Raw genomic sequence first — 25,269 nt, 5'->3', positions numbered from 1 at the left:
TTGGCCTTGCTGAGGCGGTCCGCCAGCTTCACGAGCTCTGCAGCCTTGGCCACGTTGTCCTCACCGGCCTTGACAAGCTCCTCCCGGGCAGTGGCCAGCTCGGTCTCGAGGTTGGCCACCTTGTCCTTGGCGGAGCCGAGTTGGAGCTCATGCCGGGCCGCTGCTCCCACCGCGTCTTCGGCGGCCTTGGTCTGCACTTCCAACATGACGCGGAGCCCCTGGATCTCGTCACGGTAGTTGGCGATCAGGTCGCTCTTCTCATCCAGCCGGGCCTGGGCTGCCGCGAGCACCCCGGCATGCTCCTTCTTTGTCTCCTTGAGGGTTGCCGCCAGCAAGTCCAGCGCCCCCTGGAATTCGACGCGCTAGGCCTCCAGCCGCCGGTAGAGCTCCACCTCCGGGACGGTCGGCTCGTCGGCGTCTTCCAGGGCTTCCTGGGCAAGGCGCGCCTCCTCTCTGGCGAGGCGCGTCTCCTCACGCAGCCGGGAGAGCTCTTGCTGTTCCTTCTCCACGGCTTCCCGAACCTCGCCAAGTTGGTTCTTGGCGATGGCGTGGTGCTCCCTCACCTCGTTGAAGGAGGTGACGAAGGCCAGCTGCTGGTCCTTGACGGCGTCCAGGAAACGGTGTCCTCGCTCGAAGATGCTCAGATCCCAGGTAAAGGGATTCCAAGCCACCCCGGCAAGAGTGCCGAGGTCGATGTTGGGGAAGGCTGTCGATGACGACGACACCCCCGCCGCCATCGTAGAGCTGTGCGGGGGGCCGTCGGCAAGCTCCGGGGCGTCCCATCACCCCTCCCCGGCAACTTCCCCTTCACCCGTTCCCGGGGACTTCGGAGCTGGAGAAGCCACTGCGCCCCCGCCAGGTGTCGTACCCTGCTGGCCGGTAGGCAAGCCCTTGCCGGCTGCATCCGCGGCTGCCGGTGCGTCGTCAAGCGTCGTCTCGGTGGTAGCAGTGGTTGCCGCTGCCGCCGTGGTCGGCGCAGCTGGGCTTGGTGCGGGAGCCGATGCCGGCTCCTCCACCGCCTCCGTGATCTTGACATCTGGGTCAAGATAAACCACGGGAGCGCCCGCTCCTGATGCGGACGCGTTTAGGCCTGCAGCAGCGAGAAGTGTGAGGGTTGACAAGCAAAAGAACAGCCGGAAGCGGACATGGATGACCGAGGTAGTTACCTTGCAAGGCCGTTGGGCTTGCGGGGGGAGGCTCCACCACATCGTCCGTCCCTGCGGGAACCTCCGTGAGGCTTGCCGTGGGCGAAGTGCCGCGCACTAAAAAAGAAGGTACGTCTGTATGGTTAATGGTTAACTGACAACTGAGAAATGCAGCAAAGAAGGGAGGAAGGAGCCGTACCTGGCGCCGGCCCCGCCCCCGTTGGGGGTGGGTCGTCGGCGGGTGCGATGACGGCGCGGGTGGCCCCTGCGTTGGTAGGGTCAGCGGCGCTGCGGTCGTCTGCACGCGCCCTCTTGCCTCCGGGAGAATGCCGACGTGTTCGCTTGGGAGCCGTCGGATCTTCCCGGAGTCCCCAGGGAGGTGATTGAGCATCGACTTGCGGTGCGCCCAGACGCCCGCCCCGTAGGGTAGAAGATCCACCGGCAGGCACAAGAGCGGAAGGATTTCGTCAAGCAAGAAGTGGACAAGCTCAAGGCTGCCGGGGCTATCAGGGAAGTTCTGTACCCCACTTGGTTAGCTAACCCTGTAATAGTGCCTAAAGCAGGGAACAAGCTTAGCATGTCCGTAGATTTTACTGATCTTAATCATGCATGCCCTAAGGATCCCTTCCCTGTACCCCGCATTGATCAAATAGTTGATTCCACTGCTGGTTGCGATCTGCTGAGCTTTTTGGATGCTTTTTCCGGCTACCATCAAATTAAGATGGCGGTCGAAGACGAGGAGAAAACAGCGTTCATCACCCCGGTTGGCTGCTACTGTTATACATGCATGCCTTTCGGGTTGGAGAACGCGGGCTCAACATTCCATCGCGCGCTGCGCGAATGCTTGGGACCTCAGCTAGGCCGAAACGTGGAGGCCTACATGGACGACATCGTCATCAAATCGAAGCGTGGGGACTCGCTGATTGATGACCTGCGGGAAACCTTTGATAACCTCCGTTTTCCAATCCCGCATCAGAGATCAGGGAACCACAATGTATCTAACCACGATGTTCTCCTCTGTATCTCATAGCAATAAAAGGAAACGTACTTGTTAGAAGTATTAGTTACATGTTGTTGAATGTTTGTTCCACTCAAATTCCAAGGGAAAGAGAACTGTAACTAAACACATTTAAGTTTAGTACTAATGTGGAGGGCTATGAATAAAGTCAGGTTTGTAACTAATAAACAGAACCTTAGATCATTATTTTTCCATAAAAAACGCTCTCTAAAAAGGATTGAAATGGCCCGTGTTAAATCAGTACATGTACATAGCCGCATAACAGACCATGTACAACACAAAACTTCTTAGCATGACTGTCGTCGCTCGGTGCTCCAACATCGGGGGCGTGCGGCCACGTCCCCCTTTTAGGTTCGGTAGGGGCGGAGACCCGTTGATCGCCGGCACGGCCGATGAGGCCCTACGGGGCCGGCGAGACGAAGTGCTAGGGGTACGCGCTAGTCCAAGAACAGATGCACGCACGTTTTTTACCCAGGTTCGGGCCACCCGGAGGTGTAAAACCCTACGTCCTGCCTGCCTGAGCTGATAGAAATCCATTCCTGAATCCACAGGAACTCGACTCAGAGGGACCCATAGAAATGGACCTGACGCCGCTAATCCTCAAAATCTTCAAAGCAGCCCACCCAGGACGGTTCATTGGATTAATTGTTTTGCCTTACATCTAATAAAAACATTTTATATAGCCAGCGGCATAACAATATCATAATGTAGTTATTTCCCCCACGATACTACCATAGCTTAGCATTCAACTACAATCGATGGCAATTTGGTAGCAAGGTAATGGCGAGGGTAAACTATACTACCTGGGGTTTATAGCTAGCATAGAGGTACGAGTAATAGTCCTATCAATGCATCTCTACCAACAACACTAATGCATAAGTATTTTAAAACAACAATAATAATGGGATATGATCAAAGTGAACTTGCCTTGTCCAAGGTTGTGATAGTTCTCGCACTCTTCGCAACAACAAGGATTACACTCCACACAATTCAAAAATAAAAGAAACATACACACAATAAACACAACATTCAATAAAAAAGCCATGCCATGATGCATATGCTATGATGTTGCACACAAAGGTTACTTCTAAAGTACAAAGTTTCGTTTCTGTTTTGAAAAGTTTTTCAAATGATTTGGACAGATTATACAATACCAAAGAGGTAATTAATATGCATGAAACATCGATAGGGTTTAAATTAAAAGATTCCGTGGTTTTTGCAACATAGAGCAATATTTAAACTTGTATGCCATGATTATACACAAAATAATTTCTTTTCTGGTCCTAATGGACAGAGAACAAGTTTAAATAATTTTACAGCAAGATAACATGTTCAAAACTATTTTGAAACAATTCATTTGAAACTTAAACCATATTAAACCATTCTGCAAATAGCTACTGTCTAGGTTGTTCAAAACTGAAATTAAACAGTGCCAAAATATTCTACACGTTGTGACGATTCCAGAAAGGTGCGGATCACAATTTTTGGGCAAACGGTTTGAAAGATATGAGGCTTTGAAGTTACAGGGACCTTTCTGCAAAATTGCATTATCTAGTTCGGCCGAAATAAAATAAAATAAAATAAAATAAATAAAAAGATTCCGCCACGTGGCATGGAGGGATTGGCCGGGACCTAGGGTTCCGGCCGGCGGCGGCGCGGGGCGGCGCGCGGGCGACCGGAGCCGGTGCGGCAGGCGGCGCGGCGAGCGGGCACGACGAGCGGGCGCGGCAAGCGGGCGGCTACCGGGCGGCGGGAGCTCGAGCGGCGACCGGAGCCGGTGCTGCAGGCGGCGCGGCGAGCGGGCACGGCAAGCGGGCGGCTACTGGGCGGCGGGAGCTCGGGCGGCGGCCGACGCCGGAGAAGACGGCCGGCGCGGGGCGGAGCACGGCGGCGGCGGCCAAACACAAAGGCGAGCGCGTCACGGCGTTCGGGCGGGGAGAGGAGAGAGGCTGCCACAACTGCATATTTGAATTCAAAATTTGAATCTCAAAAGGCTTTAAAAGACTTTATTTACACCCATTTAAGCTTTAGATTTTCAAACCAATAGGGTCTATGTAAAAAAAGGGGTTTATTGCATATATAAGCTATCCCATAATTTTTGGATAATTATTTGGAATTGAAAAAGTATTTTATTTAAATAGATATATAGCCCTAAAGGCATTTATAAGGCAAATGTATTTTTATATATTTTATTTTGAGGGGAAACTACTCCCAAAAGTTGTATCATGGTAAAACATGATTTTACAAATTTTCTGGAATTTATTTGGACCAATTTGGAGTTCAAAATCAAAAGATATCAAAGAAATGAGAAAAACAGAAAAAGAAAAGGCTAAAGAAAAAAAATAGAACGGACCGACCCACTCGGCGGCCCGCTAAGCCACGAACCGGCCGTCCGACCACGCTCGACCGCGCCCGAGACGGACCGCTCCGTGCGCGCGCGCCCGTTGCCGCTGACGCGTGGGACCCACGCGTCAGGGTCTTCGTCCCTGATGGAAAGCCGCCGCAATCACCGCGCCGCCTTCCTTCTTCGCCGCCGCGCCGTCTCTGCCGCGGATTCCGACCTTCCCGCACCGAGCTGCGCTTGTCCCTATAAAGCTCTCCCCCTCCTCTCCTTTTTCCCTCTTCTCGCCCCCGCTCGCCCGCGCCCACGCCGCCGGAATTCTTCGCCGGAGCCGCACCCGCGCCGTCGCCGTCTTCGCGTCACGCCGACGAGCTCCGTGAGTAAACCTCGAAGCCGCTTGCCCCATTCTTCTCCTCTCCCTCTCGCGCACCCCGTGACACGCCCCGTTTCGTGTTTCGTGCCCTGCAGTCGCCGGTTTAGCGCCGCCCACCGCTCGCTGGAGCCCGTGACGCGCCACCGCCCGCCCGTCTTCGTCCTAGGCGCCGACCCCGCCGTCCCCGAGCGCCGTCGACCGCGTCCCCGACCTCACCGTGCCGCGCCGCGCGCACCCGTGCCCTCCCCGACGCCCGAAGTCCACCCGAACGCCGCCCGCCTCCCCGCCCGAGCCGCGCCGCCGCCGGATTTCGTCGCCGGAACCCTAAACCTCGCCGGTGAGCTCCCATATTCAATCTCGTCCGTCCATTTCTTCTCAACGGTGTAGATTAGATCGGATTAATCCACTTAAACCGAACCGGTACGCACCAATGAGAACGCGCCACGTGGCACCTATTTTATAAAATGAAAATCTAATTTTAATCCCCCGGAATAATTAAATTGCATTTTTGCAGAAAAGCCCCTGTCATTTCAAATGATCATAACTTTAAATCTGTTTGGCCAAATTTAATGATCCACACCTTTTTGGAATCCTTAGGAAATATAGAATCTTTTGGCATTGTCCAATTTCAAATTTGAAACTTTGAATCACATTCAAATTACAGAATAGTGTTTAATGCCATTTAATTCATAACTAATTATTTAGAAGTCCTTTTTGAATGAAACTAGTGCCCAAAAATTTGTTTTATTGTCCTCTGTCCAATAGGACAGAGAAATAAATATTTTGAATTAATTTATTTGGTTGATGCCAATAAAACCTCATTTTAGGGTTTAAACCCTAGCCATTGCAATTTGTTTAAAACCCTAATTACATGTGCTTAATTATCAATGCCTTGGACCAGTAGATCACCCGAATAAAACCAACCCACTCATGTCACATGTTTTGCATTGCATCATGGCATACATATTCTTTTGTCATGTTTGTATTGTGTGTTTATGTGTGTGTATATGTTTGTTGATTGTATAGTATTCTCGGAGAGCGAACCTTGCGATTGTGACGAGTGTTTGAACGCCAACTGCTACCATGGCAAGTTCACTTTGATCATATCCTATTACTGTTTGTTTTTAAAATACTTATGCATTAGAGTTATTTGTAGAAATGCATTGATAGGACTATTACTCGTACTTATGCCAGTTATGATTGACCTACTAGCTGTTGGGTTACCTTTGCCCTGAATCCTCCACCAATAGCCATCGTGATTAGTATTGCTTAGCCCTGCTATGTTAGTAAACGTGGGAGGGAATCTCAATTCACTGTGAAATGATGATGTGGAGTGATTTTGGAAACTTGGCAAAAACAACCCTAATGAACTATCTTGGGTGGACTGCATTGAGATTTTGAGATGTTATGCGATGTCAGGTCCATTTCTATGGGTCCCTTTGAGTCGAGTCTCCGTGGATTCGGAGATGGATCGTCCATGGACGTCTCTTCCGTGGATTCAGGGAGCGCTTGCGTCGCAAATGTGGAATGCCACCTGGGGTATCAGAGACTGGACTAGTTTCCTGTTTAGTAGCTTCCAGTACAACCACATGGTAATATGGGCTCTGCCTGGATGGAGTAAGAAATGTTCACCCAGATCCGAGGGATTGTACTGAGGTAGTTGTGTAGGTGGGCGCGCGGGTCCCTCAGGTGGTTTGGGTGAACATGTTCTGAAAATTCTTGAAGTCGATGCCGTTGCTACTCCACCCGGAGGACAGCAAGGGATTAACACGTCGAATTCTTGTGGGTAAAGTGTACCACCTCTCGAGAGTGTCAAACTAAGTACTTAGCCGTGTCCCCGGTTACAGACAATTATGAGCAACTGGATATTGGAGCTGTAAGGAAGGTCTCACTCATTCCAACTTCTTAAATAAAATGAATGGTTTGAATAGGGTAGGGGCACTTGATGTTTCTACTCAATGTGCTCTAGGTTAATAGGAGCATGGGTGTTTCTACCCCGTGTCCATTAGTTAACAATTATTGTAACATTCCAATGTAGTAGGATAAACTATGTTTTGCTACCACGCCATAAAGCCTGAACCCCACTATACCTCAATTGCATATACCTGGTAGGATCTGTTATAACTTCCAGGTGAGCTTGCCAATACATTCAAATGTATTGACCACGTAGTGGCTGCAATTAATAATGCAGGTGAAACTGACGAAGAGTGAGGTTCGTCGATATTCTTTGGGTCATGTGCTTACATTCCAACATGCTCTCTCCTCTGGGAGTAGATGAGGCCCATTTGCTCTACCTTTCCGCTGCAGCTTTATGATACAATGTTATCATGGTTTTGAACATTATTTGTTTATGCTGGCCTAAGAGGTCATGCAAGTTTGTAAGTACAATTTAAGTTCTGGATGATGCGATGTAATAAAGTACTTTTGACCTTTGTATCTTGGTATTACATCTTGAACTGTGTGTGCTAGTGAGTCGATCCAGGGACTAGCACAAATAAGCACAGAGATCGAACCCTAGTGAGGGGGAGGATCGCTTCAGATGGTATCAGAGCAAAGTGTTGCCTGTAGGAACGTGACCCTAGTTTGGATTAAGATAAGACAGACAAAAGACCAGACCTTAGGATTATTTCTTATCCCTATCTGATCTATATATATACATATATTTTACTCCTTATCCCTATTCATCTAACACATTGCATTTATACCTTACACATGCATGACATGTTTGTTGTTTTATTTCCACATATGCACCAAATATTATGCCTTATACCACATATGCATATTTAATTTATTACACCATACACCACCATAATCATGTTGCCATGTTACCCACATAATGTTATGCATCCAATTTTTTTATATTGACATTTCCACCCTAACATTAATGTAATTACATCATTCTCACTTTACTATCTTTACCTTATTTTATTTTTCCTTCATACATCCGACCATTTGATCATATCACTGATACTCCCTCATCTACCTCCTTTGTTTTCTATAGATGGGAAGTCCAACACCGTTTGGCAATGTACCGCCGTTCACCCGAGTCTACTACCCCTCCACGGACGACGACCAGTTGTTCAGTGCCCCTTTGGCGGCACTGTGTGCGTTCCTCGTCCTGCCACCACCCAGGTTCAGAGGCCGAGTCGAGACCGCCGCACCTGAGGGATGGCAGCCACGGTGGGAGATCGAGGCGAAGATCCGCGGGCGTGAGATCGCGCCAGCTACGCCGGATATCACCTTCATCAGCCGCTACCCCACTTTCGAGTAGGGCCTTCAGTTCGCCATGCAGTGCGCCTTCGCACAGGTGTGCCAGGACTATCGGCACGAGTTCCCCGAGGACTCCCCCTTCCTCCTCTTTGGAAGGCGGAACCATGCATGCTCGGCAGTGGCTACGACCAACGACGAGGATGCAACCCCAGTGACGACCCACTTCGAGAACATGGAGATAAACACCGTGGACTTGGAGTCTTGCCTCGAGCATGAGATGACCAGGGCCGACCTAGCCGAGGAGCAGGTTGGTAATCTGATGGGAGAGAAGACCCAGTGGCTGGAGGACAAGGCCGCGTTGGAGAACACTGTCCTCAACATGGGGGACGCCATCGAGCAGCTGCAGTATGAGAGGGACCAGGCTCACTACTACTGCGAGCAGTTCCAGGCGTTCATCGCAGTCGCAGCCGCACCAGCCGCAGCACCGGCGCCTGTCCAGTTCCCACCTCCGCCAAAGGATCAGGAGATGGAACCTCAGGAGGAGGAACCGACTGAGGAGGAGGAGCCCCAGGAGGTCCACGAGATGGACACCCCTGCCACCAACACCCGCTCCAAGAGGAAGGCGAACGGGACCACACCATCAGCCACACTCCCTTAGATTTGTTGATGCCTGCCAGAATTTATCTTTCTTTTCGTTATCAGTATTGCGAGTTAGTCATTGACCATACAATCCATGTGTATGGCAATGTAGATCGATTGCATATTTTTCCGTACTCTTTATGGGTAGCACCCCATCATGAACAAGTGTGATTTGCTATCTTTCTCAAAACCTTTTTATGATGGATTGAGTGTATGATTGATACGTGCCTGAGTTATGTCTTGTTTGGGGGTTTAGTTATCCTTAGCTCTATTCTATCTGTTTCCTCATCTATGCTACCCAAAACAGATGCCTCCGAGACGCCGGAACCCCACCAACAACGCCAAGGCTAACAATGCTGACGCAAAAGGGAATGCTACAACCATGCAGCAACTGTTGGCAGCACAGACCCAATTCTTTCAGATGATCACTCAGCAGTTAGCCAACAACAACAATCAGCAGAACCACAACAACCAACAACACCACCCTCCACAAGTGGATATGTTGATCAGGTTCTTGCGTTTGTCCCCACCCACTTTCTCCAGCTCACCCGAGCCAATCGTGGCAGACGACTGGCTCCGCTCTGTTAACAAGAACTTGGTAACCATAAATTGCATCGAGGAAGAGAAGGTTCGGTTTGCAGCCCATCTGTTGGAAGGACCAGCAGCATCCTGGTGGGAGAACTACCAGATCACCACCCCCATTGAACATGTCACATGGGATATGTTTCAAGAAGCCTTCCGCACTGCCCACATCTCGGCGGGGGTGCTTAATCTGAAGAAGAAGGAATTTCCGCAGCTCAGACAGGGAAGCCGCACAGTGGTCGAGTTCATCGACCAGTTCAACAGTCTCGCCCGCTATGCGCCGGACGAGGTGAACACGGATGCCAAGCGCCGAGAGAGGTTCTTGGATGCGCTGAACGATGAGCTCTCCGTTCAGTTGGCCGTTGCTTACACACCTACCTACCAATCGCTCATTGACAAGGTGATTGTGTTGGAGAACAAGCTCCATCAGATGGAGAACCACAAGAGGAGACTCCACCAGGGAGGCTCTCACGCGGGGCCGCATCAGAAGCCGCGCATTACCCAGGACGGCAGCGGCAGTTCATCTGTGCATAGGGCCGAAGGTCACAACGATAGACACAGTGGAGGGTATGGCCATCAGAACCGCCATACCGGAATCAACAACAGCAGCAAGCACCAGCAGCAGCAGCGCCCGAGGCACCACAACGGGAATGGTAACCACAATGGAGGTGGAAACCAAGATGGCAATGGAAAGGGCCACACCAACGGCAATGGAGCCGGACAGAACCGCAACCCTGGCAGGGACATGAGCCAGGTGGAGTGTTTCAAGTGCCACAAGATGGGGCACTACTCCAACAATTGCCCGGAGAGATTTGGAGGGAACGTGGTTAAACCAAACCCATTCCAGAAGGGCAATGTGAACCACATCGACGTGGAAGAGATCACCGAGGAGCAAGGTATAGTCATCGGTACCTTTAGCATTAATTCATTTAAGGCTTTAGTACTGTTTGATATCGGTGCATCTCATTCATTCATATCAAGAGGATTTGTGCATCAAAATGGATTACCTGTTAGCACACTAGCCAACCCCATGAAAGTAAACTCACCAGGGGGAGAATTGATAGTTGCCTATGACTGTCGTGGACTAAGTTTGGAAATAGGGAAACACACATTTCCCACGAACCTAATAATAATAGGATCCAAGGGTTTGGACGTCATCCTAGGAATGGATTGGCTGGCCAAATATGAGAGACTCATAGATTGTGTCAGAAGAACCATCACCCTCACCACCCTAGGGAATAAGAGAATCCACTTCAAGTCGGTTTTTGAACTTAAGAGACCTAAGGTCAATTCTCTTAAGGGGGTTAGCCTAGACGAGGTTCCAGTAGTGAATGAGTACCCGGATGTTTTCCCGGAGGAGTTGCCAGGTATGCCACCAGACCGTGATGTAGAGTTTCTCATCAAGTTGATGCCTGGAAGTGGACCCATAGCCAAGAGACCTTATAAGATGGCTGTGGATGAGTTGATGGAATTGAAGAAGCAGCTAGCGGAACAGTTAGCAAAAGGTTTCACCCGCCCCAGTTCATCACCATGGGGAGCACCTGTCCTGTTTGTGGAAAAGAAGGACAAGAGCCAACGAATGTGTATTGATTATCGGTCACTAAATGAGGTGACAATAAAGAATAAATACCCCTTGCCTATCATAAACGATCTTTTCGACCAGTTGGAAGGAGCCTGTGTGTTCTCAAAGATCGATCTGCGATCAGGGTATTTTCAACTGAAAATCCGAGAGATGGATATACCCAAGACGGCATTCACCACTAGGTATGGATTGTATGAGTATACCGTGATGCCATTCGGTTTGACCAACGCACCAGCATACTTCATGAACATGATGAACAAGGTGTTCATGGAATTCTTGGACAAGTTTGTCATGGTGTTCATCGATGACATTTTGATTTATTCCAAGAGCAAGGAAGAGCATGAGCAGCATCTGCGCATGGTTTTAGAGAAGCTGAGAGCGCACAAGTTATACGCCAAGTTCAGCAAGTGTGACTTTTGGCTGTCGGAAGTTAGTTTCCTCGGACACATCGTGTCAGGAGCAGGAGTAGCCGTCCACCCAGCTAAGGTGACCGCTGTTACGGAATGGGAGTCACCCAAGAATGTGGGAGATATCCGCAGTTTTCTAGGACTCGCTGGATATTATCGGAGATTCATTGAGAACTTCTCCAAGATTGCTAAACCCATGACTGAACTTTTAAAGAAAGAGAAGAAGTTTACCTGGAACGAGAACTGTGAAGAAAGTTTCCAGGAATTGAAGAAAAGACTAGTGTCTGCACCCATCCTTGTTTTGCCTGACCTGCAGGAGGATTTTCAAGTATACTGTGATGTCTCACGTCAAGGATTGGGAGGAGTCTTAATGCAGAATGGAAGAGTTGTAGCTTACGCTTCGCGGCAACTAAAGAGCCACGAGGGCAATTACCCCACTCATGACTTGGAATTAGCATCAGTAGTGCACGCCTTGAAGACTTGGAGACACTATCTGATGGGAAAGCATTGTGAGCTGTTTACTGATCATAAGAGTCTGAAGTATATATTCACCCAGAAGGAGTTGAATCTGAGACAGCGGAGATGGTTGGAACTGATAAAGGATTACGACCTGAGTCTGCAATACCATCCCGGCAAGGCTAACGTTGTAGCTGATGCATTGAGCCGCAAGGGCTATATAAATGGACTGACAGCTGGAGAGTTACCGCCAGAGTTGTGCAAACAGTTCAAGGACTTGAGACTAGAGATTGTGCCCGAAGGACATCTGGCCACATTGGAAGTACAGCCCACTTTACTGGACAGGATCAGAAAAGCACAGAAGGGCGACTTTGAAATAAATGCGATAAAAGAGAATAAGCTTATGGAGAAAGCAGAAGATTTTCGGGAGGATGACCAAAGAACCATATGGTTCGGTAGACGCATCTGTGTACCACAGGATCCGGAAATCAGAAAGCTGATTTTACAAGAAGCTCATGATTCACCTTACTTAATCCACCCTGCAAACACAAAGATGTACATGGACTTAAAGGAAACATTTTGGTGGTCCGGATTGAAGCGAGACATCGCCGAGTTCATTGCCTTGTGTGATGTGTTCAGTAGAGTTAAGGCAGAACAGCAGAAACCAGCAGGATTGCTAAGACCATTGCCAATACTGGACTAGAAATGGGATAAAGTTGGCATGGATTTTATCACCGGTTTACCAAGGACCAAATCAGGGTATGATTCTATTTGGGTATTGTTTGTCCGTTTGACCAAGGTTGTCCCCTTTATACCGGTAAAGACCACTTACACCAGCGCACAGTTAGCAAAACGCTACATATCCAGAATAGTGTGTTTACACGGAGTACCCAAGGAAATAGTTTCAGACAGAGGTACCCAATTGAAGGGGCGCGTAGAGATAAACAAAAACTTTTCCTACGCGAACTCCCAAGATCTAGCCGAGGTAGAAGGCCACGAGGATTACCACTAGACGCGCAGTTGCGGATTATCGATGCGGCGCCTTGATGCAGTGCAGTCCCTCGATCCGATCCAGCCGATCCAATCCCGTGATCGTCGAAGTGCTGAACGTACAGCACCTCTGCCGGTATCCACACGTACGAGGAGGAGCTCCAGCGGCGGACTGCTAGGTCCGGTGCGACGGTTGAACTGAATCGGGCTAGGGTTCTCAACGCATGAGAGTGGAAAAAAACCGTGCCCCTTAGGCATCCCACGCCCCTGCTTATATAACGAGTGGAAGTGGGCTCCAAGCCTTGTGGCCCATCCACCCTGCGAGTCCAACTCGCATTGTCAGCCCAATTCCAGTTCGGGTCCAACCCGACCAAATACTTGCTCCCGCTCTTAAGTGTGTGACCCCGCAGGCTCATGGCGACTTGGACACGATTGGAGTCCGACTCACAATCGATCAATCGGTAGCGGCTCCTAGCAGAACGTGCCGACTCCCAAGTACCATCGAGTCATGACGACGTACCTTCCAATGTGACATACGTCTTAGTCCCTTTTGTCTCACGATATACCTTGTCGAACTATAGGCGATTAATCGTCATCCCTTTAATAGTTCAACTCTTTTCTCGATCTGTGATATACGATTCATCCGACTAACTCTTAGTTGATCGACCCGGTTAACAGTTAACCAAGTCGCGCATGGCCATGCTTCCCGAATCATATCACTCGAGAGGGCCCAGAGAATATCTCTCCAGTCGGAGGGGCAAAATCCCATCTTGGTTATCCACATCACACAGCTTGATTCTCAGTCAACCCGAACTCTGCCTTTATAACTGCCCTGTTACGGAACAACGTTTGACAGAACCTAAGTTGGTGATCCACAACTCGGATTGTGCGATAACCTCAGGTCTAAGGATTACATTGATTGAGACATGCAAATGACGACCTACTCGTTGCATCTCAATATGGGTCAGTCCGACTCGCTAAACTCTTTAGCCGAGTCCGTGTAAGCTGGAATGACATCACCATGCCCATGACAAGTGGAACCGAGTCATCAGCCAACTTTCACATTAGTCTAGGTTATGTGTCCAGCACAACCTCAATGACTAAGGACAATTTAGTATGAACAACATGAATACATAGTTCCACAATCAAATCACATATTCAATGATACATATCAGATGTTCAAACAAGGACAACTTAATAATATTTATGAATACATTGGGAATTACATCATACATGATTGCCTCTAGGGCATATTCCCAACACAAGCCTCCCGCAAACATCCATCTCCACGTAGAAACCTAGATCTACAGAGTCGCCGAGACTCCTTCTGCCAGATCCAATCTGCGCACCATAGCCTCTACGGCTCCTTTGTAATCTCTCCATCAATATCAAGATCAGACAAGCAGGACGTAGGGGTATTACCTTCCGAGGGCCCTGAACATGGGTAAAATCGTGTCCCCTATGTCCTTGTTAGCCGACGGAGTCGCCGATACACACGCTACGTAACTCTTCCCTGGTCTAAAGCTCATCAACATGGGCATTGCCGAAGTTAACCCTTCGTCATTGGCGCTGACCGTGGGGAAGACGTGTGTTGGATCAATGATTCTAGCGGCCCCATCTTCTTCGGGCGAGTCGTCGACTCAGGCGGAGTCGATGACTCTCGGCTCCTTCCACTTCACCGCTCATCCGCCGGCCAGACGCGCGGCCTTCGACTCGCTTCACTCTGGCGTTGATCTCACGTTTGGAGATTACCACATACGGGCCGATGGGACAGGAATCCTGCAATTCCCAGATCTCATCATGCCCCTACTGGAAGAGCTACGACCCTTCGCTATGGTCAGATCACTCTCAACATCAGATATCTCACGTCCCAGTGGCATCAGGAAGTCGGATCCCGATCTAGTCTCTACTGGATCAGATCAAACCTTTCCAGCAGAAAGCCCCGTCCCTAGAGACGCTGGCGACTGCTCTAATCAAGGAAGTTGCCACAACGGCAACGACTCGGAGCCTCAGGGCAACATTGCTCAAGTCTTCATGACGACTGCCGCTTTCGATCCACAGGCGTCGCAAATCAATTGCACTCCAGAAGAGACAGCTCGTGTCTAGGAAGCCATCAACTTCGGAGTGGCCATAACCAACCCTACCGCCGCAGAGTTGCAACTCTTCAACAGTTGTCTCCTCAAGGCCCGTGGGGATCTGGCCAAAGAAAGACAAGACCTCGATCTGGCGAGGAAGCAGCACGAGGCATGAGCGTGACAAACGACTCGAGAGGACTCGCTCAGCGAATCGACTCGTGACTCGTCCCCTCGCAGACGCACTCACCACAGAACCCGACTCAATAGGGCACCAGCGGGCGACCGAACGACTCGAAACCCCACAAGCCGACGATCGTGGTGACATGATCCCTGAAACCCCACAAGCCGCCATTCTTGCAGCTGGAACCTATCTTCGGACGATTCTGTAACATCCCAAAATTTCAAACTTTTACATGTGCATTGCATTCATAAGCATCATGCCACAATTGCGTATTTGAATTCAAATTTTGAATCACAAAAGGCTTTAAGAGATCTTGTTTACATCCCTGTAACCTTTGGATTTTCAAACCAATAGGGTTGATGTATAAAAAGGGTTTAGTGCATATATAAGCTAACCCATAATTTTTGGTTAATTATTTGGAGTTGAAAAGTATTTTTATTTAAATAGTTATATGGCCCTAAAGCATTTATAGGGCAAATGTATTTTTACATACTTTATTTTGAAGAGAAACTACTCCCAAAAGTTGTATCATGGTAGAACATGATTTTACAAATTTTCTGGAATTTATTTGGACCAATTTGGAGTTCAAACTCAAAAGATATCAAAGAAATGGGAAAAAACAGAAAAAGAAAAGGTCTAAAAGAAAAAAAAGAAAAAAAAAAGGGTAAACGGACCGGCCCGGCCAAATTGGGCCGAACCGGCCCAACTCTTCACGCGCACCCGCAGCCCAGCCAGCCCAGCGCCCGCACCCGCTGACAGGTGGGGCCCACCTGTCAGGCCTTCGTCTTCCCGAAGGAAACCCCGCGCGATCTCCGCCGCCGACCCGCGCCGCGCCGTCGCCGCCGTGACACCCGCGCCCGCCGATTTCGGCCTTCCCAAAGTTGCCCGAGCACGTCCTCTTAAAGCCCCTGCCCTCCTCTCCTTTTCCCCCAACCCAGCTCGCCCGATTCGCCCCCAGGCTGCCCAAATTTTGCGCCGCCGCCGCGCCATTGCTGCCGCCGTCCGCCACCCGCCGTCGCGTCCCCGTCGACCTAGGCGTGGACTCCGACGTCCCCGAGGAGCGCCGCCGCCACCAGCGTCTCCGCCTCAACTCGCCGCGCACGCCCATCTCCTCCCCGACCGGAGATCTCGCCAGAAGAGCCCGCCGCCGCGCCCCGCGTCGCCAGAATCCTCGCCGGAAACCTAGCCCGCCGCCGGTAAGCCTCGAGCACCCTCGTCCGTCCGATCTTTGATCAACGGCTCGGATTAGATCGGGTTAATTCCCTTAAGTGAACCGGTACGCGCCTATCAGAAGCTGCCACGTGTCGCCCGGTTTTTATAAAATAAAAATGTAATTTTAATCCCCCAGAATTAAATAAATGGCATTTTGCAGATAGGCCCCTGTTATTTCAAATGATCATAACTTTAAATCTGTTTGGCCAAATTTAGTGATCCACACCTTTTTGGAATCCTTAGAAAGTGTAGAATCTTTTGGCACTGTCCAATTTCAAATTTGAATATTTGAATCACATTCAAATTACAGATTAGGGTTTTATGCCATTTAAATCATAACTAATTATTTAGAAGTCCTTTTTGAATGAAACCAGTGCCCAAAATTTTGTTTTAATGTCCTCTGTCCAATGGGGCAGAGAAATAAATATTATGAATTAAATTGTTTTGCAGATGCAAATAAAACCTCATTTTAGGTTTTAAACCCTAGCTTTTGCTTTTTCTTAAAAACCCTAATTACATGTGTTTAATTCTCAAGGCATTGGATCAGCAGATCACCCAAATAAAATAAACCAAACTCATGTCACGTGTTTTGCATCGCATCATGGCATACATACTCTTTTGTCATGTTTGTATTGTGTGTTTATGTGTGTGTATATGTTTGTTGATGGTATAGTATTCTCGGAGAGCGAACCTTGCGATTGTGACGAGTGTTTGAACTCCAACTACTATCAAGGCAAGTTCACTTTGATCATTTACCCATTATATTATTATGCACTAGATTTTATTAGTTGCATTGTCAGGATTATTATTGTACCTATGCTAGCTATGATCTATCCTAGTAGTATAGGATACCTTTGCCATGACTTCACCACCAATTGCCATCGTAGTAGTAAGAGGCTATGCTATGATAATATACGAGGGTGGTATTATTACAAATATGATACTATTGAATTACAATATGATCTTCCTAGTGTATGGCAAAACAAGTAATTCAATGAATCGTCCTGGGTGGGCTGCTTTGAGTTTTCGGATGTCGTGACGTTAGGTCCATTTCTATGGGGCCTGCTGAGTCGTCTCTCCGTGTGATTCGGGAGCGTCCATGGTCGCCTCCCCGTGCGATTTGGGGAGCGCCTGCGTCACAATGTGGGATGCCACCCGGGATAACCAGAGACTGGACTAGTTTCCTGTTTAGTAGCTTCCAGTACAACCACATGGTATTATGGGCTCTGCCGGGATGGATGTAAGAAATATGAACCCGGATCCGAGGTGACATCGGTATGTAGCAGTGTAGGTGGGGGCGCGTCCCTCAGGTGGTTTGGGGGAATATGTTCTGAAAATTCCTGTAATTCGATGCCGTTGCTACTCCACCTGGAGGACAGCAAGGGATTAACACGTCGATTTCTTGTGGGTAAAGTGTACCACCTCTCGAGAGTGTCAAACTAAGTACTTAGCCGTGTCCCCGGTTACGGACAATTATGAGCAACTAGACATCGGAGCTGTAAGGAAAGTCTCACTCATTCCAATTTCCTAATAAAATGAATGGTTTGAACTGGGTAGGAGCATTGATGTTTCTACTCAATGTGCCTAGGTTAATAGGAGCATGGGTGTTTCTACCCCGTGTCCAATAGAATTCAAAACTATTTGTCTAAAAATGATAGGATTTGAATAATGATGCTTTTATGCAAAATAGCCAAACCCCACTTAGCCAAACTATGCATGTACTTGGTAGGTCCCTTATAACTCTAGTGAGCTTGCCAATACATTCAAATGTATTGACCACGTAGTGGCTGCGGTTAATAATGCAGGTGGATCCGACGATGAGTGAGGTTCGTCGTTTTGTCATGGGTCATGTGCTTACATTCCAACATGCTCTTTCCTCTGGGAGTAGATGAGGCCCTTTTACTCTGCTTTTCCGCTGCAGCTTCATGATACATTGTTGACATGGTTTTGAACATTATTTTTTTATGCTGGCCTAAGAGGTCATGCAAGTTTGTAAGTACAATTTAAGTTCTGGATGATACGATGTAATAAAGTACTTTTGACCTTTGTATCTTGGTATTACATCTTGAACTGTGTGTGCTAGTGAGTCGATCCAGGGACTAGCACAAGTAAGCACAGAGATCGAACCCTTGTGAAGGGGGATCGCTTCAGATGGTACCAGAGCAAAGTGTTGCCTGTAGAAACGTGACCCTAGTTTGGATTAAGATAAGACAAGACCAAAGACCAAACCTTAGGAAATGTTCTCATCCCTTTCTGTTTTATATCTATATACATACATTTTATTCCTTATCCCTATTCATCTAAATCTTTGCATTTATAACTTACATATGCATGACATGTTTATTGTTTTATTCCACATATACACCGAATACTATGTTTATTACCTGGTTTTGAGGGTTTAGTTATCCTTAGTCTCTATTCTATCTGTTTTCCTCATCTATGCTACCCTAAACAGATGCCTCCGAGACGCCGGAACCCCGCCAAAAACGCTGAGGCTAACAATACCGAAGCTGACGGAAACGCTGCCACCATGCAACAGTTATTGGCCGCTCAGACCCAATTCTTCCAGATGATCACCCAGCAATTGGCCAACAACAATGCCAACCACCAGCAGAACCACAACAACCAGCAACACCACCCACCCCAAGTGGATATGCTGACCAGATTCCTACGTTTGCGCCCGCCCACTTTTTCCAGCTCCACTGAGCCTATTATGGCTGACGATTGGCTCCGGTCAGTCAACAAGAACTTGGTCACCATCAACTGCACTGACGAAGAGAAAGTGCGATTCGCAGCTCATTTGCTAGAAGGACCCGCAGCGTCATGGTGGGAAAATTTTCAGATCACCACCCCCATCGAGGATGTCACCTGGGACATGTTCCAGGAAGCCTTCCGCACTGCCCACATCTCTGCGGGAGTGCTCAGCCTGAAGAAGAAGGAGTTTCACAGGCTACGACAAGGAATCCGCTCTGTGTCAGAGTACATAGAAGTATTCAACCAGCTGTCCCGCTATGCACCGGACGATGTGAACACCGACGCCAAGCGCAGAGAGAAGTTCTTGGATGGTCTGAACGACGAGCTGTCAGTTCAACTTGCTATTGCTTACACCCCGACCTACCAGTCCTTGATCGACAAGGCCATTATTTTGGAAAGCAAGCTCACTCAAATGGAGAGCCGCAAGAAAAGACTTCACCAAGGGGGCTCTCACACTGGGCCGCACCAGAAGCAGCGCACCTCCTATGACGGAAGTGGCAGTTCCTCCTTGAGCAGGAACGGGAACCAGAGCAACCACCGTAGTGGAGGTAATAGTCACCACCACCGCCAGGGAATCCAAGGACACCACCATCATGGTGGCAATGTGAACCGGCACCATCCACAGCACCAGCCTCAGCAACAGCACCAGTTCGCTCGCCCAAGGCCCATCAATGGCAACGGGAACGGCAGGAACAACGGCAATGGCCAGAACAACAATGGTCAGAACCACAATGCCAATAAGGACATGAGCAAGGTGGAGTGCTACAAGTGTCACAAGATGGGACACTATGCCACCAACTGCCCGGACAACCAGGATGGCACTGGGAACAAGCCCAATCCATTCCAGAAGGGCCACGTGAATCACGTGGATGTGGAAGAGATCACCGAGGAACCAGGTATCATACTTGGCACCTTCCACATTAATGCTTATGAAGTACTTGTTCTATTTGACACTGGAGCATCGCATTCATTCATTTCAAGAGTATTGGTAGAAAGAGGCAAATTACCCTCTAAGACCATGGCTAGACCCATGAAAGTGAACTCACCGGGTGGAACAATACTAGCAACCCGACACTGTCGCCAGCTACCCCTAAGTATTGGGAGACATATTTTTCCCTCTGATCTCATAGTTATAGATTCCCGAGGACTGGACCTAATCTTGGGAATGGACTGGTTGACCTTATATGAAGGATTAGTAGACTGTGCCCAGAGAACTGTCACCCTCACTACCCCAGACAAGAGACGCATCCGGTACAAGTCAACCCACGAGCTTAAGAGACCCAAGGCTAATGCTCTTAAGGGGGTTAGTATGGACGAAGTACCAATAGTGAAGGAATACCCAGACGTGTTTCCAGAGGAATTACCAGGCATGCCACCGGACCGTGATGTGGAGTTCCTTATTGAGTGAATGCCAGGAAGTGGACCCATAGCCAAGAGACCATATAAGATGGCTGTGGACGAGTTGAAAGAATTGAAGAAGCAGCTAGCTGAACAGTTAGCGAAAGGGTTCATCCGCCCCAGTTCATCACCCTGGGGAGCATCTGTCCTGTTTGTAGAAAAGAAGGACAAGAGCCAACGGATGTGCATTGACTATCGTTCACTCAACGAGGTGACGATAAAGAATAAGTATCCTTTACCCATAATCAATGATTTATTCGACCAGTTGAAGGGAGCTCAAGTGTTCTCAAAGATCGATCTGCGATCAGGGTATTTTCAGCTGAAAATCTGGGAAATGGATATACCCAAGACAGCATTCACCACTAGGTATGGACTGTACGAGTACACCGTGATGCCTTTTGGTTTGACCAATGCACCTGCATACTTCATGAACATGATGAACAAGGTGTTCATGGAATTCTTGGACAAGTTCGTCGTAGTATTCATCGATGACATACTGATCTATTCCAAGAGCAAAAAGGAACATGAGCAGCATCTGCGCATGATTTTGGAGAAGTTGAGAGCGCACCAGCTGTACGCCAAATTCAGCAAGTGTGAATTTTGGTTATCAGAAGTCAGCTTTCTTGGACACATAGTGTCAGGAGCCGGAGTAGCCGTTGACCCAGCTAAGGTTGCAGCAGTTACAGAATGGGAGGCACCGAAGAACGTCGGAGAAGTCCGTAGTTTCCTTGGACCTGCTGGTTACTATCGGAGATTCATTGAGAATTTCTCCAAAATAACGAAACCCATGACAGAGCTGTTAAAGAAAGAGAAGAAGTTTGCCTGAAATGAGTTTTGTGAAGAGAGTTTCCAGGAATTGAAGAAAAGGCTAGTGTCCGCACCCATCCTTGTTTTGCCTGACCTACAAGAGGATTTTCAAGTATACTGTGACGCCTCACGTCAAGGATTGGGAGGAGTGTTAATGCAAGGAGGAAGAGTTGTAGCGTACGCTTCGCGACAACTAAAGAGCCATGAAGGCAACTATCCCACTCATGACTTGGAGTTAGCATCAGTAGTGCACGCCTTGAAGACCTGGAGGCACTATCTGATGGGAAAGCACTGTGAGCTGTTTACTGACCATAAGAGTCTGAAGTACATATTCACTCAGAAGGAGTTGAATCTGAGGCAGAGAAGATGGTTAGAACTGATAAAAGATTTTGACCTAAATTTACAATACCATCCCGGCAAGGCTAACGTCGTAGCTGATGCATTGAGCCGCAAGGGCTATGTAAATGGACTAACAGCTGGAGAGTTACCACCAGAGTTGTGCGAACAGTTCAAAGACCTCAGACTGGAAATAGTACCGGAAGGTTACTTAGCCACTTTGGAAGTGCAACCCACACTGCTAGATAAGATTAGAGAAGCACAAAAAGATGATTCGGAAATAAAGGCAATAAGAGGGAATATGATTAGTGGAAAGGCCAAAGATTTTCGAGAAGACGATCAGGGAACCATATGGTTCGGAAAACGCATTTGCGTACCGCAAGATCCAAAAATCAGAAAGTTGATTCTGCAAGAAGCCCACGATTCACCATACTCAATCCACCCTGGAAACACAAAGATGTACATGGACCTCAAGGAAACATTTTGGTGGTCCGGATTGAAGCGTGACATCGCAGAGTTCATTGCCTTGTGCGATGTGTGCAGCAGAGTTAAGGCAGAACACCAGAAGCCAGCAGGGTTACTGAGACCATTGCCTATACCGGACTGGAAATGGGATAAAATCGGCATGGACTTTATCACCGGGCTACCAAGGACTAGATCAGGATATGATTCCATTTGGGTAGTGGTTGACCGTTTGACCAAGCTTGCCCACTTCATACCAGTGAAGACTACATACACCAGTGCACAGTTAGCGAAACGCTACATGTCCAGAATAGTGTGTTTACACGGAGTACCCAAGGAAATAGTTTCAGACAGAGGTACCCAGTTTACCTCAAGATTTTGGGGACAACTACATGAGTCTCTAGGAACAAGACTAGAATTCAGTACAGCCTTTCATCCGCAGACGGATGGACAGACCGAGAGAGTAAATCAGATTCTTGAGGACGTGTTGAGAGCCTGCGCTCTGGATTATGGGTCTAGTTGGGATGACAATTTGCCGTATGCAGAATTCTCATACAACAACAGTTTCCAAGCCAGCATTGGAATGTCACCGTTTGAAGCTTTGTATGGAAGGAAATGCAGAACACCATTGTTATGGGATGGTGTAGGAGACCGTAGCCTATTCGGCCCGGATATGATCAAGGATGCCGAGGAAAAAGTTAGACTCATCCGAGACCGGCTGAAAATAGCCCAGTCAAGGCAGAAAAGCTACGCAGATTCTAAACGTAGGGAAGTCATCTACGAGGCTGAAGACAGAGCGTATCTCAGAGTTTCACCGATACGCGGAGTAAAGAGATTTGGTATAAAAGGGAAACTAGCACCCCGATTCGTCGGACCTTTCAAGATATTGTCGCGACAAGGAGAGGTAGCCTACAAGTTGGATTTGCCGGAAGCACTGTCAAACGTCCACAATGTCTTCCACGTATCGCAACTGAAGAAGTGTCACCCCGAGATGGCCGACACACCCCTAAGGGATACGATTCCACTTGAGGAAGTCCAGTTACAGGGTGACCTCACCTATGAGGAGAAACTGGTCAGGATCGTAGATACAGCTGAGAGACAGACCCGATCCAAGACCATCAAGTTTTGCAAAGTTCAGTGGGACCATCACACAGAAGAAGAAGCCACTTGGGAACGCGAAGATGATCTTCGAGAAGACCACCCACACCTCTTTGCTAGCCACACCGAATCTCGAGGACGAGATTCATCTTAAGGGGGTTAGGTCTGTAACATCCCAAAATTTCAAACTTTTACATGTGCATTGCATTCATAAGCATCATGCCACAATTGCGTATTTGAATTCAAATTTTGAATCACAAAAGGCTTTAAGAGATCTTGTTTACATCCCTGTAACCTTTGGATTTTCAAACCAATAGGGTTGATGTATAAAAAGGGTTTAGTGCATATATAAGCTAACCCATAATTTTTGGTTAATTATTTGGAGTTGAAAAAGTATTTTTATTTAAATAGTTATATGGCCCTAAAGCATTTATAGGGCAAATGTATTTTTACATACTTTATTTTGAAGAGAAACTACTCCCAAAAGTTGTATCATGGTAGAACATGATTTTACAAATTTTCTGGAATTTATTTGGACCAATTTGGAGTTCAAACTCAAAAGATATCAAAGAAATGGGAAAAAACAGAAAAAGAAAAGGTCTAAAAGAAAAAAAGAAAAAAAAAGGGTAAACGGACCGGCCCGGCCGAATTGGGCCGAACCGGCCCAACTCTTCACGCGCACCCGCAGCCCAGCCAGCCCAGCGCCCGCACCCGCTGACAGGTGGGGCCCACCTGTCAGGCCTTCGTCTTCCCGAAGGAAACCCCGCGCGATCTCCGCCGCCGACCCGCGCCGCGCCGTCGCCGCCGTGACACCCGCGCCCGCCGATTTCGGCCTTCCCAAAGTTGCCCGAGCACGTCCTCTTAAAGCCCCTGCCCTCCTCTCCTTTTCCCCCAACCCAGCTCGCCCAATTCGCCCCCAGGCTGCCCAAATTTTGCGCCGCCGCCGCGCCATTGCTGCCGCCGTCCGCAACCCGCCGTCGCGTCCCCGTCGACCTAGGCGTGGACTCCGACGTCCCCGAGGAGCGCCGCCGCCACCAGCGTCTCCGCCTCAACTCGCCGCGCACGCCCATCTCCTCCCCGACCGGAGATCTCGCCAGAAGAGCCCGCCGCCGCGCCCCGCGTCGCCAGAATCCTCGCCGGAAACCTAGCCCGCCGCCGGTAAGCCTCGAGCACCCTCGTCCGTCCGATCTTTGATCAACGGCTCGGATTAGATCGGGTTAATTCCCTTAAGTGAACCGGTACGCGCCTATCAGAAGCTGCCACGTGTCGCCCGGTTTTTATAAAATAAAAATGTAATTTTAATCCCCCAGAATTAAATAAATGGCATTTTGCAGATAGGCCCCTGTTATTTCAAATGATCATAACTTTAAATCTGTTTGGCCAAATTTAGTGATCCACACCTTTTTGGAATCCTTAGAAAGTGTAGAATCTTTTGGCACTGTCCAATTTCAAATTTGAATATTTGAATCACATTCAAATTACAGATTAGGGTTTTATGCCATTTAAATCATAACTAATTATTTAGAAGTCCTTTGTTGAATGAAACCAGTGCCCAAAATTTTGTTTTAATGTCCTCTGTCCAATGGGGCAGAGAAATAAATATTATGAATTAAATTGTTTTGCAGATGCAAATAAAACCTCATTTTAGGTTTTAAACCCTAGCTTTTGCTTTTTCTTAAAAACCCTAATTACATGTGTTTAATTCTCAAGGCATTGGATCAGCAGATCACCCAAATAAAATAAACCAAACTCATGTCACGTGTTTTGCATCGCATCATGGCATACATACTCTTTTGTCATGTTTGTATTGTGTGTTTATGTGTGTGTATATGTTTGTTGATGGTATAGTATTCTCGGAGAGCGAACCTTGCGATTGTGACGAGTGTTTGAACTCCAACTACTATCAAGGCAAGTTCACTTTGATCATTTACCCATTATATTATTATGCACTAGATTTTATTAGTTGCATTGTCAGGATTATTATTGTACCTATGCTAGCTATGATCTATCCTAGTAGTATAGGATACCTTTGCCATGACTTCACCACCAATTGCCATCGTAGTAGTAAGAGGCTATGCTATGATAATATACGAGGGTGGTATTATTACAAATATGATACTATTGAATTACAATATGATCTTCCTAGTGTATGGCAAAACAAGTAATTCAATGAATCGTCCTGGGTGGGCTGCTTTGAGTTTTC

The sequence above is a fragment of the Brachypodium distachyon genome, chromosome 4 (assembly GCF_000005505.3).
Source record: "Brachypodium distachyon strain Bd21 chromosome 4, Brachypodium_distachyon_v3.0, whole genome shotgun sequence".
Taxonomy (NCBI): Eukaryota; Viridiplantae; Streptophyta; class Magnoliopsida; order Poales; family Poaceae; genus Brachypodium; species Brachypodium distachyon.
This window is presented reverse-complemented; position numbering follows the sequence as displayed.